Here is an 18,049-nt window from a genome sequence, read left to right as displayed (position 1 = left end):
CACAGACATCCAACTGCCTTTGATTAAAAAAAATGAAAAACATAAATAAAGCCCTGCAGCGTCCCTTTTTGTGCCACTGTATTATTCCAGTGGGTTTGTTTTTTTATAATGATCCAGTACATTTTCAAACAACATCAGAATGATGTAAAATGACGTAATCCAACCCTACACACTAAATCTTTGATTAATAGGAGAATGTAAGCTTTAAAATGAGGGATTACTCCAGTTAATCAGATCATGCTTGCCTGAAACACTGAAGGATCTGAGAAGTGCATCACCGGTGCTGATGATTCCCAGACTGAGTGAGGAGCCGCACTCTCGGCTGTCTGTGTGGTCGATGGTCTCGCTGTAACATTGGCACTGGGGAGTGGTGGAGGGATGCCAGTCACTGCCATGTGACGACGCTGCAGCTCCTCAGTCAGACTTTGAATTTAAAAAAATAAAAACACAATTTAGACAATTACATGCAATACAATTGAAAAATTTCACAAAAAACACGAGAAACAAAAAACAAAGAAACAACAAACAGCAGCAGGAGAAACATAAGTCAAAGAAGAAAAGTCAGCAGCAAACAACCCTTCTTCTTTCGTCGTTCCAAAAGCCTGTAGTTCATTGGAAAGTAAAAGAAGAAAAAGTCAGTGGCAAATAATCCTTTTTTGGTCGTCGCTCTGAAAGGCTGTAGTCCGATGGATAATTTCCTCAGGAGAATGTCAGCGGAGTGACAAGTAACTTTATCTATGGTCTCAGGAGAAGGTACATACAGGTAACTGTACATCAGCTCGAGCCATGATGCATTGCACCTATCTGGCACCATAACAAAGGTGGAATGTGCAGGAGGTTTAGAGTTAGTCACAGCAGTGATTATCGACTATAGTCGTTTTGATTAAAGTGATGTGAAAGGGTTTTGTATGCAGCAATTAGCTAGATATTTTCTGAGCAGATGCGCCGAGATGAAATCATTATATTGAAAACTATTGGGCAGATTTGCATTTACTGTACTTTGTAACAGTAACATCATGTCAACTACGTCAGATGGATAAGAAACTTCAAACTTTATTTATATGGCACTTTTCTTACTTAAAAAGCAACACAAAGTGCCTCACAGAAGCTAAAAACAACAAAGAAGAAAACCCAGCCCTCCCACCCCGATAACTACATACAGAAACACACACACAGACACGCACGCACACACACCCATACGGACAAGATAAGGAATAAGCCACCTTTGGGGGCCATCCACACTGAGAGGGCCCCCGGCCCATGACCACCCTGACCCAGGCAGACAGGAGGCCCCTGCACCAAGGCGCAGAGGCCTCCAGCCATCCAGGCCAGAGCCATCCCCTCAGCAGCACCCCCATCAGTAGACCAGGAGCAGTTCTCAGTGAGGAGGGCCCCCATGAGGAAACACTGGAGCTAAAAACCAAGGCACTAAGACATAAACATTAAATAAAATAAAATGAGTAAATGAAATAAATAGCAATTAAACTTGTCGTTAAAACATGCAACTAAAATAAGATACAAACAAAGATAAATATGTTAAGAAGCGTGATTAAAGGAATAAGAAAAATCAAACAAATCAATTGAAAGCCTGATTAAAAAGGTGGGTCTTGAGCCTCTTTTTAAAAACATCAACAGTCTCTGCGGCACTGAGGTTCTCCGGCAGGCTGTTCCACAATCGGGGTCCATAATAACTAAAGGCCGCCTCCCCGTGTGTTTCAGTTCTTACTTTTGGAATGGTTAAGAGGCCAGTACCGGAGGACCTCAGGGTCCGCGAGGGTTGGTAGGGTAAAAGTAGGTCAGATAAATAAGAAGGCCCAAGACCGTTAAGACATTTAAAAACTAAGAACCTTAAAATCTATCCTGAAACGCACGGGGAGTCAATGCAGCGATTTTAAAACTGGTGTAATGTGCTCCCCTCATGCCGCTGAATTCTGTCATAATTGAAGGTTGGAGATACTCTTTGGGAAGACCAGAGAGCAGGGCATTACAGTAATCTAAGCGACAGGAGATAAAAGCATGCATCAGATCCAGCAGTACCAAGACTGTGAGCTTGTGGTTATCTAAGTTGCACCTGATATCATTTAAAATCTTTAATAGGGCTGTCTCGGTACTGTGGTTCATCCTAAAACCAGACTGATGCCTTTCTAAAATGTTGTTTTTGTTTAAAAAGTCATTTACTTGGTTAAAAACAAGTTTTTCTAAAATTTTACTTAAAAAAGGTAAGTTGGATACAGGTCGGTAGTTATTAAGAATGTTGGGGTCTAAACTGCTCTTCTTCAGAAGGGGCCTCACCACCGCCAATTTAAAGGAGGTGGGGAAGACCAGTCCTCAGGTAGAACCTGCCATCCAGACGTGTTGGTGGTTAAAACCTGTTGAGATAAAAGACTGGATCTGATGTTATCAATTTTGTACCTGAAGCGGTCTGCAAAGTCTTCGCACAGGGTATTTGTTATTGTCTTATGAGATCTGCTGAAATTACTGTTTGTTAAAAGATCAAGAAGAGAAATTTGGGATTATTTTTGTGGTCAGAGATTAGTTTTTTGAAGTGAGAGATTCTTGCCTGTTTAATAGTGCTATTGTAAGTTTTGAGGTGTTGACGTAAAACTTCATAGTGGACTGTTTTCTGATTTTCTCCATTTCCTCTCAGCACTCCTGCAGTTTCTTTTCAGTTGCTTAATTTCCTCATTTCTCCACGGAGGTATTGGTTTTTTCTTAATTGTTTTTGTTAAAAGAGGAGCCACTGAGTCCAGCGTTGACTTCAGATTGCTGTTAAAATTGTCAACGATAAAATCACAGGGTGCTGGTAAAATCTCTGCAGGAGTGCTCTGTAAAATCTGGATAAAATTTGCAGCCACTTCAGGAGTTAGGTAGTGTTTCCTCACAGAGCCAAAGCACCCCAGATGAAAAAGATCAAGTCTGCTGACCAGAAACAGGAGTTCAACAAGCATTCCTCCAAGATGCTCCAACCAAGCTCCACACTTGATGCATTCAACTTTCTGCATGGCACCATAAGAAAGGTAGAATGTGCAGGAGGATAAGAGTTACTCACTGCACTGACTGCCAACTACAGTACAATACATACAGTTATTTACGTTTCGTATTGAGTTGGATGAGAAGACAGATGCCGCTCTTATGTCTGTAAGTATGTTGACTTGGTTTGGCATTTGTCTCACACACACACTCTTTGTGACTGTTTAGATTGAGCGGGATAAATTTGCACTGCTGTATTTATTTGATAGTATGTGTGACGTATGCAAGAGAAAACAGGCCATCCTCAATAGATTATACTGAAACACACTGCTTACCTCAAGACTTGAAACAAAATCTACCCATGATGCATTGCACCTTTCTGACACCATGACAAAGATGGAATGTGCAGGAGGTTTAGAGTTAGTCACTGCAGTAGCTGTCAGCGATGTGCTAGGCTGTGCACTGTGATAGTCAGTTGATAGTCAGTCAGTTGGCTCCTCTTTACTATGATGAGAGCTGCAACACATGAAGACAATCAACTGTGCATGTGATGCACAACCTAGCCCAGTCTCCTCCCATGATGCACTGCACCTTTCTGGCACCATAAGAGAGGTGGAATGTGCAGGAGGGTTAGACTGTACATACACAAACTCTACATTTGACGCATTTCACCTTTCTACATAGCACCAAAGGTGGAACGTGCACGAGAGTTGAAGTTAGTCACTGCAATAACTGTCAACCGCCCACCCCATGATGCATTGCAACTTCCTGGCACACTGTGCATATGATGCACCACCTGCACGGAGACTGGACTCTGACTCTGAGGAAAGGTGGCAACAACAAGCTGATAAAGATATTCCATCGGGAGGGGAAGTACGGCTTCTCCGACCCTTTGACCTTCAGCTCGGTGGTAGAGCTGATCAACGAATTACTGCCACGAGTCGCTGGCCCAGCCCGGTCTCCAAACACCAGCAGGATCAGGTGGTGAAGGAGGACAGTGTCGAAGCTGTGGGCAAGAAGCTCCACGAGTATCACCTGCAGTACCAGCTAGGCTGTCACTGTATGGAGAACTGACATCTGAAGGCTTGTTAGCTGTAAGACACACAAAAATGAAAAAACAAGATTAGATTTCTTCAGCTGAATCAAATTCAACTACAAGGTCACTCAATGACTGCAGACCACCACCAAGTTCAGTCATTGATTTGAACACATTTCCAAAACTTACAGAAAGCCTGCGGGGAACTCCAGGTGGCCATGGCTGCTCGGTTTTCAGTGTCTGGACTGTCAATTTCTGCAAAAATAGAACACTTTCCTTGGTATGTAGTTTTTAAGTGTAATGACATCAACCTTTTTGAAACGAAAAAAATCAAGACCATCTTACAGAATGACTTGTGTTTGTAAAAGCCCAATAATCTTTATTAAACTTGTGAAGATCAAAAGTGTAAAAATGTAAAAAATGAGTTGGGTTTTACCTCTTTCTTTGCTTCCTGAGATTGATGAGCTACAGCCTTCTGAGGAGCAATCTAAAATAACAGTTGAGTCACTTGAATCATCTGTGTCACGTCGCACACGGCGCTTCTTTGTATGAGCCCCATCTGGACTGGTCTTTTGAGGGGACCTCACATTTTGCAGTCTTTTGTATGGCTGTGCATACACTGTGACCTGTGACAGACCATTTAATTTATTTCCTTTGAACAGCTGAAACAATGCCAAGTATGAAATACCATGGCAACTAAGTGGATGCCTTTCAACACTTACCCATGAAGTCTTCTTGCTGCCTTTTTCCTGTAGCATGGGGTAGTATTGTACTATTCTCTTGGCCATAGCTGTGACCTCTGGTTTTGATGGGTATCTGTCTGATTCTCCATCACCTCTTGCCCTCAGGATTGCAGTCATACTGGTCATGGTGTTCCAGATGAGTCGGCATCTAAGGTACTTTGACATTTCAAAGTTGCCCTGCTCGTCTTTTTTGCCAACTCAAAGTATTGTTTTCAGACTTGTTCAAGTTCAGAGTCAGTGTGCAACACATATTCTGGGAAAGACAACTTGACAACCTTTTCTGGGGTCATGCACTTCGCAGGATACTCTTTCACAGGAGTGGTGGTCTGTGGCAAGGGTGACTCATTAAAAGAAGTAATACTGTCCTTTGAGTGAGAGTCTTCTCTGCCAGATTCCTGTAAAATCAAAAACCAACAAATAAAAAATACAACCAAATGGTAACGGCAACATTTCATTGTTAATTGTGTACATTAAGACTGAGGTTCCATTTGTTAGCCTCATTCAGAAACTGACCTCATCCAAATCATCATGACAGGCACGCCAGACTGCTTTTCTCCGAAAGAAGTTTTCTGGGCCTGGGAAAAGATCCCGCAGGTCTTCACGAGACAGGGTGCCCATCATTTCCTCACTGACGTTTGCAGCTGTGAACATTTTAGAATGAATGAAAAGTTGAATTATTGCGCTGCATCCATGGTTTTACCCAAAAAAGAAGCTTGTCCAGACATTTGTACAACAAAGAAAGAACATATCGTAATGGGCAGAAACATTTTCACATTAAGCATACAATACATTGCATTTCTACATCTATAATATCTTGAATTAGACATTCACAACTTTGCTTTTAGATTTCAGTTACACACGTTAATATACATAAGCAATTATTTTACTTGCACACATTTTATCTAAAACCACACACTGTGAAAAAATATTTAAGAACAACAAGTTTTTGATAATATCTGGTCTTTATTTGATCCAAAGCTCAATCTACGTTAACCTTAGCCTTCAAAGTCGATTTAGCAATGTCAGCTAGTTGGTCCATGCTCGTAACCTAGCTAATGATAGCAAGCTAGCTTTGAGCTCCCCTCGCCAGTTGGATCAGTCTGGCAGCAAAACATCACAATACATACTTAACACTTTTTTAAAAACACGTATAACGTTAAAAACTATATGGTATTTTGACCCAAAGTTGTGAAAATCGTATTAATGTACTTACAATTGTGCACTGCTTCAACCCCCTCGGTACTATGCGCACTTACTGCGTTTCACTAACGGCCGACATGCAACGCGGTGGTAGTCTCAGGTTAATGATGTCATAATCCGTCGACGGAGTTGTAGTTCGTAGGTCGTTAGCGTTTAACTTAGAAAATTAAATTCAGGCTTAAAGACAGTGACAGTGGTTTTGCACAGTAAGGAATATCATGATAAACAAAATGTGTAACTGTCATAAATGTCTGTTGGCCTCCAAATTTATTTCCGCGAAATTCAACAACCTCCGGTCTGCCTACAAAAATACGTCATCACTGCGGCGCGGCGGTGCTGAGGTATTTAAACAAGAAATGAAACAAGCGGGCGATAAATGTGCTGCTGCTTATTTGTAAGACAACTTGGAGACCTGTACTACCACTCGAGACAGCTGGGTCCCTAAAGATAAGCTGAGCTTCGGTAAGTATTGCATTTAACTTTTGTGTACATACGTATAATGTTATCGTCCTTTGAGGTGTACCACGAAGCCTGATGGTGATGATAAATTATTAATGCAATTTAAGCACGTGATGTTCATTGCTGACTGTAACTCATCCTTCAAAAAAAAAAAAAAAAAAAGAAAAGGGAAAGGGAAAAAAAAAGAAAAACTTGGCTTCCTTTATCAATGCAGCTGTTTTCTGATATAAATTGGTGATTTTCCAATAAAATGCATTTACTTGAATCCAGTGAAGTTTATCTCTTAAATCAAGATTATGTATCTTCTACAAATGACACCTCAGCTTGAAAAATGCACGAAATGTTAAATGAAGCTAGTTTCTTGTAAAATACAAGTCAAAACAAGATCATTTCAAGATTGTTTGACTTAACAAGATATTTATGAATGAATGGATGAATAGTTTATTTCGGTTACATAGTGCAAAAAATACAAAGATCATTTCAACCAAAAGTTTTCATAATCAATAACCGAAAAAGGAATAGGCTGAAGCACCAGGCTTATTATTCCCTATCCTGTACTGTCCAATGACTATCCCAGAATATCAACAATAGAAAGAAAAATAAATGATACTCATTATACTCTAAATTAAAATCCCTAATTGTGTTACAGTTCATCAACTTGCATTATAAGCATCAATTATTTTACATTTTAAGGTTTTCTTGAACATTAACAGAGAACTGCATAGCTTCAATTCATCATTGAGTCCATTCCACAATTTGACACCCAAAACTGAAACACACCGGTATTTTATATTAGTCCTCACTTTACATGTTTCAAACATAAACAAACCTCTTAAATTATAGTTTCCTTCTCTTCTTTTAAAAAAAGTCTGAATACAAACAGGAAGGCTGTTATTCACCACACGAAAAAGCACTTCCAATGTCTTTAAATATACAATATCAAAGAATTTTAAAGTAACAGCTCCTATAAATAATTGGTTAGTTGATTCTCGGTATCCAACTTTATTTATTATTCTAATTGCTTTTTTCTGTAGTTTATTAATTGGGTCCATATTTGTTTTATATGCATTTCCCCAAACTTCAACACAGTATGACATATAAGGCAACACAAGAGAAGAGTACAATATATGCAGACATTTCTTATTTAGTAAATCCTTTACTTTATGAAGAACAGCCACTGATTTAGATAATTTACGTTTAATGTATTCTATGTGTGGCTTCCAACACAGTTTATGATCAATAATCACTCCCAAAAACTTAGTTTCACTGACTCTTTCAATTTCAATACCATTCAAATTTAATTTTATGTCCCAATTGGCCTGCCTACCACCAAACACCATAAATTTAGTTTTATTTTCATTTAGTGATAACTTATTTAAATAAAGCCATTTTTTTAACATGATCAATTCCCTTTCTATGATTTGTATTAGTTGTTCCATGTTCTCCCCTGAGCAAAATACATTTGTATCATCCGCAAACATTACAAATTTTAATATATTTGAGACTGTGCAGATATCATTTAAATAAAGTATAAATAACATCGGTCCCAATACCGAACCCTGTGGGACACCACAGGTTACTCTTCTCAGATGTGATTCAATATTATTCATTTTCACATACTGAAACCTCTTACTTAAATAACTTTTTAACCAATGAAGTACAACACCTCTTATACCATATTGTTCACATTTCTGCAGGAGTAATGAGTGATCAATAGTATCAAATGCTTTTCGTAAGTCAATAAACACACCCACAGCATATTGTTTTTTATCTATTGCTGTTGCTATATTTTCTACAAATTCCATCACTGCCAACGATGTTGATCGATTTATTTAAGATGCATTGTCTCAAAACAAGTCCCTCCATCTTGCTGAAATGTTACTTGTAAAGTGAATTCATCTTAAATCAAGTGGGATGAGACATTTTGACTAAAAATAAGACTAATAAACTTTGTAAGATTTTCACCACATTCACCATATTGTCCTTTTCATTCTACTCCAGCCAGGTGAGGACCCTGTGCTTTACCTGGAAAAGCGGCCTCTCTCCTCACTGGTGCTGATCTTTGATGGAACAGTCGACATTGTCGCTGTGGGAAACGTACCAGTGAGCACCCTCCCCCAGGAGGATGTCTGGGAAGGGTTGTTGGTGTTAATGGCATACTACTGCACTTTGCACTTGACATACCCAAAATGTGTTGCAACACTCCTCTCTGTCATTCAAACCGAGGTAGTTGGTGATGTCATCCACGACCAAGATGCCACTAACGCTTTAAGTGAGTCAGGTTGACCATTTTGTGATTTCTATTATTCGTTTTTAGTGGATCATCTTGTTTTGGCATTTACAGTGTATGTGTGTGATTTCTGTGCCAAATTAATTTGGTCTTTGTTTGGGCCACAAAAAAAATCTTAAAATGCTTTAATTCTGATTTTAAAATTGTGGAACAACCCTGACACAGTGTTGATGGTGTAGTTATTAATCCTGAGAGTTAAATAAACGTTGATGCTTATCATACATGCAGTCCTGGTTGTGATTTCAGTCGAGTCAGTCAAGATGTATAATCTTAGAATAAGGTCGGGTTTTAAGTTTTTGGGTTTAGTTTTAATCACACTTCACTAGTACTGAGTAATCTTCACTTAAATTAGTAATGTTTTTCTTGTTTTTAAACCTTGATCTGCTAAAAATGAGAAAATAAAAAATGAAAACAAAAATTATTTGCTTATATTTAGTATTTTTCACTTATTATTAAGTTTGATTTCAAGGATTTTGACCTAAAAATCAGCATTTTCAGCTTATTTTAATCCTTTTACATACTCACCTGGGAAAACTTATTTCCAGATTTAAAAATCTTGTTTCAAGGTTTCTTATCAAGTAAAATTTACTTGCTCCATTCACTAGTTTCAAGTAATTTTCTTCCCAAATTTCGTGTTTATATCTTATATTTGGACTAACCTTTTCTGCAGTGCACTGGGTTTGAGGTTTGGAGACCACATTTGAAAGTGGGAGCTCTTGCTGTCACGACCGCAACTTCCACACTCCCCCACTCGAGACGTCAGCACCACTGACGGTGAGGACGGAGAGGCGCCAGGTTTTCTGCTGTCGCCTAACCGCTGTCAGGAAGTTCCTCTGAGCTCCAGAACTCAGGGCTGGTGATCTGTACCTGCCGTCAAACTGATCATCACTCGGATCACTCTTACTGAGTTATTATGTGGATTTGTTTGTGCAATGCCCGTGGAGGTATCAATATTGTCTTTATTGTTGCTATGGAAAACAATGACCTCCCGCAAGCCCTGAGCTCAGTGGAATGTTGATGTCATCTCTGATAGATCAAAGCCACCATGTGACGTATCAAAGGAGTGGACCAGGGCTTTGCAACACAAGTCCTTATATGGATGAGGTTTCACTCCAGGTGTTGCTGGATTGACCTGAGAGCCCATACAGGATTCACCTCAGGATTTTGTTGAATTCACTTTGATTTTACTAATTTCCAAGTGTTTTCACACAGATGTTTTGAGGTGTGAGAGATTTTTCAAGAGGCTTTGTGGGTTGGTCAGTGGTTGCAATGGTTTAAAAGAGATTTTACTGGAGGATTAGTGGTTTCGCTGGCTTTGAGGTTTGGAGACCACATTTCAACTCAGTGGGAGCAATGTCCGTCCAGGTATTTTGCATGACACAGCGAGGACACCCGCCTCTCCATCTGTACACACTCATTTCCTATCAATGCGTGTTGGTACCTCAGCATCTTTCCTGGTGTTGTTGTGCTTTCTTCTCTCATAGGTTCCCGTGGATCATGGCTGTGCATGTAATGTGGATGATGGACATGGTCCTCTCATGTTTATGTCCCAGTTTCATACTAGGCTGACAGTAAGTTGTTTTAGTGATTTATAAGGATTTAGTGGTCATTACGTGTCTCACTCTTTTGGGTTGACAGGTAGATGTTTATCTATGTCTTTCAAAAGTTGTGTGAGGTACAGACAAGACAGTCAATTCGTGTCACTGTATGCTTGTGTATCCAGGTTCTCATCACTTTTCCTGTAGCACAACTCTTTGTTAATTGTGCCTTTGAGATACCTCAGTATATGCTTAACCGTACCCCATTGCTGTGCAGTAGGTTCAGTAACGTACTGTGACAGTTTGCTTACAACACAGCCATATCAAGAAGTGTGCGCCAATTGCGCTCAGCAGTGCCATTCTGGTGAGGAGAGTAAGGTGCTGATGTCTCATGTCTAATCCCATGTTTAATGAGTAGAGCCTGGTAACCTTTTCCTGTGTATTCAGTACCTTGCAAGATCTGAAACACTTGATCTTGCCGTATGGGGCTGTGTCAGCTACAAACTTCTCTGTAGCTTTTTAAGAAATACACAAACACTGTACTGGAAAAGTCATCAGTGAATGAAAGTGCATATCTGTGACCATCTCTGGACTCTGGGTGGATCGGTCCTGCCACATCTGTGCGTACTAGCTCTGGAGGTGTTTTAGCTCTCGTATCAGGGTCTCTGTTTCTGGTTTGGAAAAATTTCCCAGAGTGCACACTTCACAATGTGGAGGGTTTTTTTGTTGGATCTTTAATTTTCATGCCATCAACAACACTTTGTAACCTCTGAATGTCATCATAGTTGCAGTGCCCCAGAATCTCATGCCATGTCACACATCCTTCCCTTTCTTGAAGATCACGGTGGCTCTGCTGGCAGTGGCTGCTTTCACCGAGAAAATAGGATGGGATGTACAGGGCTGCCTCAGCGTGGTGTTCAGATGTCTGCCTCTGCTGTCAATCAGACAGACCTCTGCATCGCCGCGGCGCTCTGCCACCCCCTTGCACCTTGTACCGTCAGCCAGCTCCACGCAGTGTGTCTCAGCCTGGAACTCCTCATCAAACCTCAACCATCAAACCTGAACTTGGTGAGATCTGTGATGATATGCGATGTTGCCCCGCAGTCGACCCCCCCGAGACATTGCGTGCGTCGTCTTGGTCTCTGCGCTGTTTCCTTCTGCAGGTGGTGTCCCAGTGTGTGGTGCTCCTGCAGTGACTGCACCACAACTCTTGCTGGCAGGCTCTGGCCAGGTGTCCCTTCAGGCCGCATTTGAAGCACGCCAGGTCCGCTGCTGCCCTCTCTGCTCCCCGGTCACCTGCGCTGGCAGGTCTCCCTCTCTGCTGATGCATGCGCGCCTTCATCACGTTGTCATCTGTTGCTGCAGCCCGCATCTTTTCTGTGTCCTTGTAGCTGCGTAGCTTTGTTTTAAACTCTGCAAAAGATACGTTCTCAGTACGCTGTGGAATATGAACCACAAATGGTTTGAAGGACTCAGGCAGCCCCTTCAGAACCATAACGTCACTTAACGTTTCTCCAACATTTCTCAAAGCTGTGATTGTGATCTCAGCGCGGATCACATTTTCAGTCACACTTTCACTGACTGACTTTTGAAGTGATGTCAGTTCTGTATAAAGGTTGATTATGCGTGGCTTTCCTTTACCTCGTTAATAGTCCCTTAAAATCTTCAGAGCTTCTCGGCTGTCATCTGCTACTTTTGTCATCAAAGCCTCGGCATTCTTGGCTGCATCCACTAGCAGCTCCTCTGCGTCTTCCGTGTCGATGTCATTTAAAACAATGTTTTTCAGGCCCTGCAGACGATGGCGGCCCAAAAACTTCTGGTAACACTTTCTATGAAGGTCTAGTTTATAATGCATTAGGAGCACATGCATAAGCCGTTATAATGCTTTTATAATGCTTCATACATGTCATTATAATGGTGTATAATCATGTATAAGAACTTCTACCAAGGTTTATAAAGTATTCCAAGTGTGGACATAATGTATTATAATTAAGTACTTATAATGTTTTATACCTGCATACTCAAGTGACAAGTGTTTGAATAAAGAATCTGAAGTCCTGGGTCACATAACACATTATAACCATCCTTACTCTAGCCAGTAGTAAAGACACACATAGAACCTCTCAACATAGAAAAGATACTAAATGCTCGGTTACAGAAAGGGCGTAATGCCTTATAAATATCAATAATATGCTATAGGATGACTTTAAGAGCTTTTAGTAAAGTGACAACACTGTATAAAGCTATTAGCAATTGTATGACATTATAACACAATTATAATCACTTAGGAGCAGTATTTTGCTGGTTGTAAGTAAAGTTTAAGTTAAAAATGATACACCGTAATGATCTTTAAAACAACTTTATTTTGCAAAAACAAAATATAAAGAAAAGGTGCATGTTATTCTGTACATATCAATACAATTTAAATCTGTAAAAAAAAAAAAAAAAAAAGCTTGCATCGCTCACAAATTAAAATTCTTGCACCTGAGAGACTAAATAATGCAATTCATTCATTCATTCATTCATTCATCTTCTTTTACCCGCGCATCCCATTTCGGGGTTGCGGGGGGCTGGAGCCTATCCCAGCTAGCAATGGGCGAGAGGCGGGGTACACCCTGAACCGGTCGCCAGCCGATCGCAGGGCTACATACACATACACACAGACAGACAACTCACACACTCACACTCACACCTATGGACAATTTACAGACCAATTAACCTAATGAGCATGTTTTTGGTCTGTGGGAGGAAGCCGGAGTGCCCGGAGAGAACCCACGCATGCACGGGAAGAACATGCAAACTTCACACAGAAAGGCCCTGCCCGACCCAGGGTTCGAACCAGCAACCTTCTTGCTGTGAGGCACGCGCACTACCTGCTGCGCCACCGTGCCGCCCCATAATGCAATTTACAACATAAATTAAAACTTGGAATAGACTAGCTCTTTTGCACATTCAATGTGCAATGGGTAGCAAAGTACCATTCTCTTTCATTTTGCTTATGCGCGCCTTAATCTCAGCTGTAATAGCTGCGCGACATCTGTCCACAAAGGTGGCGAGCTTTTCAGACTTCTCATTCCACTGGCCTAGAGCTCTGAAAGCGTCAGGGGCTGCGAGGCTGAGCTCTGCGATGACTGCCGTTCTGGCAATTGTGTTGCGGTCAACACCGACTTCTTCAAAGGCAGATTTCATGGACCCCCCCTCACTGTAGCTCTTCAGCACTGCCTTGTACCTTTTAATGATGTCTCTGCAGTTTTTCACTGAAAGAAAAGAAAAGTTCATCTGTCATTGTAAAGAGAATTCATCAACTGGTATGTGCAGTATATGAAAGAAGAGTACATAATGTTGTATATATACTTCACATCTTTTGTTCTATTTTTGCCTGCTCTGTCATTTCAGCTAATGTTATATATATATATACATACACACACACACTACATATGTACAGTATGTATGTATATATATAGTATATATATAGTATGTATTGACTCCGCTGCCTAAGTTGGAGATCCCTCCACTTGTGGTAGTAAGGCCGGTAGTGTAGAAAACCAGCCTTTGTACATTGGTCTTTTAAAGGCGGGTCACCAGTCAGTGTTACAGGGAAGGCCCTGCAATAAGCATCCCAGTCCTGCAGGAATGCGGGTGTGTGTAGACCAATTCGACAGCAGTTCAACACAATGAATGAAACAAAAACAGCTGCAATGTGTCCTCGTCTGTTTGATTGCTATGAGTCAAATCAAAGCCTTGAAAGATTCATAGAGCATGCTTTTGATGTAGTAATATTGATTACTCACTTCAACTTCAGCCGTTGTAAATCTGATGCAGGGTTGGACGATGGGACCCCACCTTCTCCAAGGAAGAACTTGCCCTGGTCTGTCTTGTCTCCTTCTTGCTGTTTAAGGGAAAACGGCCTGATGTTGTTGAAGTAGCATTCCAAAAACTCCAGAGAAACAAAGAAAAAATAATGAACTTCTTTCCCTGTCAGTTGGTGCTCCAACAGCAGGATAACCTCACAGTAGTGTCTGAAAAATGTGACTGCAGTGTTGGGGATGTAATCGCCACTGATTAGTTTTTGGTGGATATAATCAACATCCCTCTGTACAGCAGTAAGGACATCCTTCTTTTGAGACCTGTTGCAAAAGTCACTGAGGTAACACAGTGTAGAAAAGCTGTATTAGTCACTACATCAGTGCAAGTCACAGTGCAGTGGTAATAAGATCAGCATACCTCTCAGTTGGCTGAACTGTCGGGCACATTTGAGGAGTGTTGGTGACTATGAATCCTCGACTCTGAAGGCGAAGGCATAGGCTGACACAAGAAGCTGGATCTTTGCAATACTCCTCGAGCTCTGAGAAGTCCCAAACTCTGCCCTCTCTGGCAAATAAGTTCTGGGAGGCAATTGCTCTGGATGCTTCTTGCTCCCTCTCCTCTTGTGTGTTGGTTTTCATACACACCCTCTTCAGATGCGTTGGCCGGTGGCCTATGATGTTTTGTAACCCTAAATGTCCGACCGACACATCACTAATTCCTCTGCCTGTTCCACTGTTATAATGAATAGCGGCGCAACTTGGTGGCCGTTATCCTGGTAATTTTGTGTGAGCGTGTAAACAGGTTGAAATGCCTGAAATGTATAATTTCACATAAAAATGCATTAAGACACACAGAATATGCTTAAAATGTCGACTTTTTGAAGAGCTGACGGGGCCGCATCTTACCTTTCCATCTTTCAACTCCTGGAAAGTTTTAGCCCACCCTACACAGCATCACTTGTTGATCACGCACCCTCTTAGCCAACATGGGACATGGGACCAAGACTGGTGTGTTCAGTGCCTCCGAATTAGGGGGCGCACATTTATGCCATTGATGTGTTGTTGATGTGTGTTTTTGTTTGTGTAGGTGTGAGTGCAGCTGCTTATGCACACTGGAGCAGGTCCCTGCTCACACAGGGACGACAAAGGATCCAAGGTAGGTGAAACAGTAGGTAAGAGTAAATTGTTTATTGATGAATGCATGTTTTTATTACTGTTTGTGAATAAACTAAATTGCTAGACAGCATAGTTGTGTTAGACATGGCGTATTATTTTTATTATTAGGAGATCAATGTAATTAAAAAGTAAATATTAATAAAGTAATAACAATAACAGTAAAGGTTCAAAAACGAAGCCCACACCAAGTAATGAAATAACATTGGAAATCAAAACAACAGAGAATAAAAAGATTTGACAGGTGAGGAAATCAAACAAACCTGAAAAAGGGTGGGTCTCTTTGTCTGTCACGGCACAAACAGCTGGTTAATCTAGTGTGTTTTCCTGATTTCTATCATTCAGAAATCTCTGAGGAGCTGGCTCCAGAGGACTCGCTGAGTCTGTCCCAGCTGCCAAGCCTTATCATTTGTCTCCATCTACTGGTCAACAGTCCAAGCTGCAGCCTCAGTCTTTTGGCCGATCCTGCTTTTGCGACTGAGCGTCTCTCTGTCAACAATAGTTTGATGAACAGTTTCCAATGAACAGTGAACATAAGCTATAAATCTAGATGCAATACCACTTCAGGCTTGCTGGGTCTAAGAACAGAGGATGTCACACTTTGTACAGACTGTAAAGCCTATTGGGGTGATGTAAATTGTGATTTTGGGCTATACAAACAAACTTGACTTGTTTTTCTTTTTCTTCTCCTCCTTCTTTTATGTCTTCAGCATTGTGTAAGTTGTGGACTCTTTAGTCTGGTCTCAGTGATCATAGGGACTCTCCAGATCGGCTCTATCCTGCACAGCTTCCTCCTGCCTGACCAAACAAGAGTAAACTCGCCAACGCACGCTCTCCCCGATTTCCACACGTCTCCTGTCTAGGCCGCACTGCCTGTTGTCTGGATCGGCTGCAGCAGGCGCTCTATAGTGCCATTCCAACGAAGAACACAACTCCTCTCAGCAATGGTGCATCCTCCATGTACACCCTCTCTTCCATTATGCGGCACATAGTGTAAACGGCACTGTGGCCGAGGTGAGTCCCCAACACCTTCCTCATCAACTTCCAGCAGGATTCACAAAACTCCATGACGTTGACGGTTCGACAGAGTGTGATGATGAAGACAGTGAGAGAGTCTGAGGGCAGGCAGTTGGAACACACCACCGCATCCAGTACTTGTAGTGCCACCTCAATATCTGTTGAAGATGTTGTTCTATTTCACAGGAGACAGGGTTCAGGTTGCAATGCAACGCAAGTGAGGTTGAATTTCTCTTTATATACAGTAAATTGGGTCTGCAGATTTAATCTCTCTTCTTAATTGGACATACACTGACTCACACGTTTTGAGATCCTCGGTGGGAGAGAGAGAGAGACAGAGAGAGAGAGAGAGACAGAGAGAGTTTTTTGATTTTTCAAGCCACTTTTATTTGCTCACCGGTCCAAAAAAACAACAGTAGTATCAACAATCAAGTGCTCACAAACAGACCAACAACCAAAAAAAAAAAAAAAAACTCCACCTTACAACATAAAGACAACATAAACATTCTTCTCTTTGATTCATCAGGTAAGCTAATTCACATTTCTTCAGCTTTCTATACAGTAAATGTACTTTCAGTTGATCATAGGAATTATGAATTGTGTGAACAGTTCAAAGTGATCTGTACAAGGAATACCAGAAAGCTGCTGGTGAAAGTGGAGCACGGGTCGTGAGTGAGACGTATTTCCGAAATGTATTCAGTGAGCAGAAATTCTTTGTGTTTGTACCACGAAAAAACCAGTGTGATGTATGTGTCAGTGCCACGGTAGGAAATATAGATCAGGATGCCCTTACTACTCACTTGAAATTAAAGGCTCAAGCTCAAGCTGAAAAAGCTAAGGATAAACAGGAATCCAGTGGACAATGGACCTTCGGGGCGTTCTGCTGTGCCCCAAGACAAAAGCGAGCACAATGTATTATAAAACTAAATTACAGATGCACAACTTTACTTGCTTCAACCTGGGTAACAAAGATGGGTATTGTTATGCCTGGGAGGAGCATGAGGGCTCCCTCAGCAGTGAGGTTTTTGCCCATCTGCAGTTCAAACACTTTGAGTCAGTCCTAGGGGCCAACCAAAACCTAGAAAAAGTCATAGTCTGGAGTGATGGCTGCGGGTATCAAAATAGATGTTGTACCATTACAAACGCGTACCTAGATCTGGCCATAAAGCATGGTGTCACCATAGAACAAAAATTTCTGGTTGCAGGGCACACAAAAATGGAGTGTGACTCCATGCATAGCCTCATTGAACGGCGTAACGTGAAAGAAATTCACACTCCACGTGACTACATTGTCATCTTTGAGACTGCACGTTTGCATCCATCCCCATACAAGGTCACCCAGGTATACCACAACGATTTCATGAAGTTATCTGGGGCCTATGTCACCAACATCCGGCCAGGTAGAAAGGTTGGTGACCCCACAGTCAGTGACCTTCGGGCTCTCCAGTACTTGGCAGATGGTAGAATTCGGTACAAGTTAGGGTTTGAGTCTGACTGGGAAGACCTGCCTCAGCGAGTCAGCATCCCCAAAGAACCGTTCCAGTGGGTCCGGCTCTTTCCTGCCCAATTACCAATTACTCTCAGGAAATTCAATGACTTGCAGGCAATGAAGCCAGTACTACCAAGAGTGGCCCACCAGTACTATGACAACCTCCCTCATGAACAGACAGTGTGAAAATGAGCTCACACAGCACCTGAGTGGGACTTTGGTTGAGGTTAGACAAGTAAAACCACCTGGTTATGGTTAGGCAAGTTAAAAAACTTGGTTATGTTTAGGAAAGTAAAACAACTTTGGTACATGATATTGCATTGACTAA

General features: G+C 41.4%; 1 protein-coding gene and 1 long non-coding RNA gene across 2 annotated transcripts in view; both read right to left on the bottom strand.

Annotated features, from left to right (window-relative positions):
* Positions 1-18,049, bottom strand: part of LOC143316073 (uncharacterized) — a 114,979-nt gene that overhangs the window by 30,624 nt on the left and 66,306 nt on the right. The window lies entirely within an intron of this gene.
* Positions 1,867-4,615, bottom strand: LOC143316098 (uncharacterized). The gene is made up of 3 exons (XR_013076251.1): positions 4,443-4,615; positions 4,196-4,261; positions 1,867-4,062 (listed from the first exon to the last, which is right to left on the bottom strand). It is a non-coding gene; the product is annotated as an uncharacterized LOC143316098 (long non-coding RNA).

Source organism: Chaetodon auriga, chromosome 23 (genome assembly GCF_051107435.1).
Source record: "Chaetodon auriga isolate fChaAug3 chromosome 23, fChaAug3.hap1, whole genome shotgun sequence".
NCBI lineage: Eukaryota > Metazoa > Chordata > Actinopteri > Chaetodontiformes > Chaetodontidae > Chaetodon > Chaetodon auriga.
This window is presented reverse-complemented; position numbering and strand designations above follow the sequence as displayed.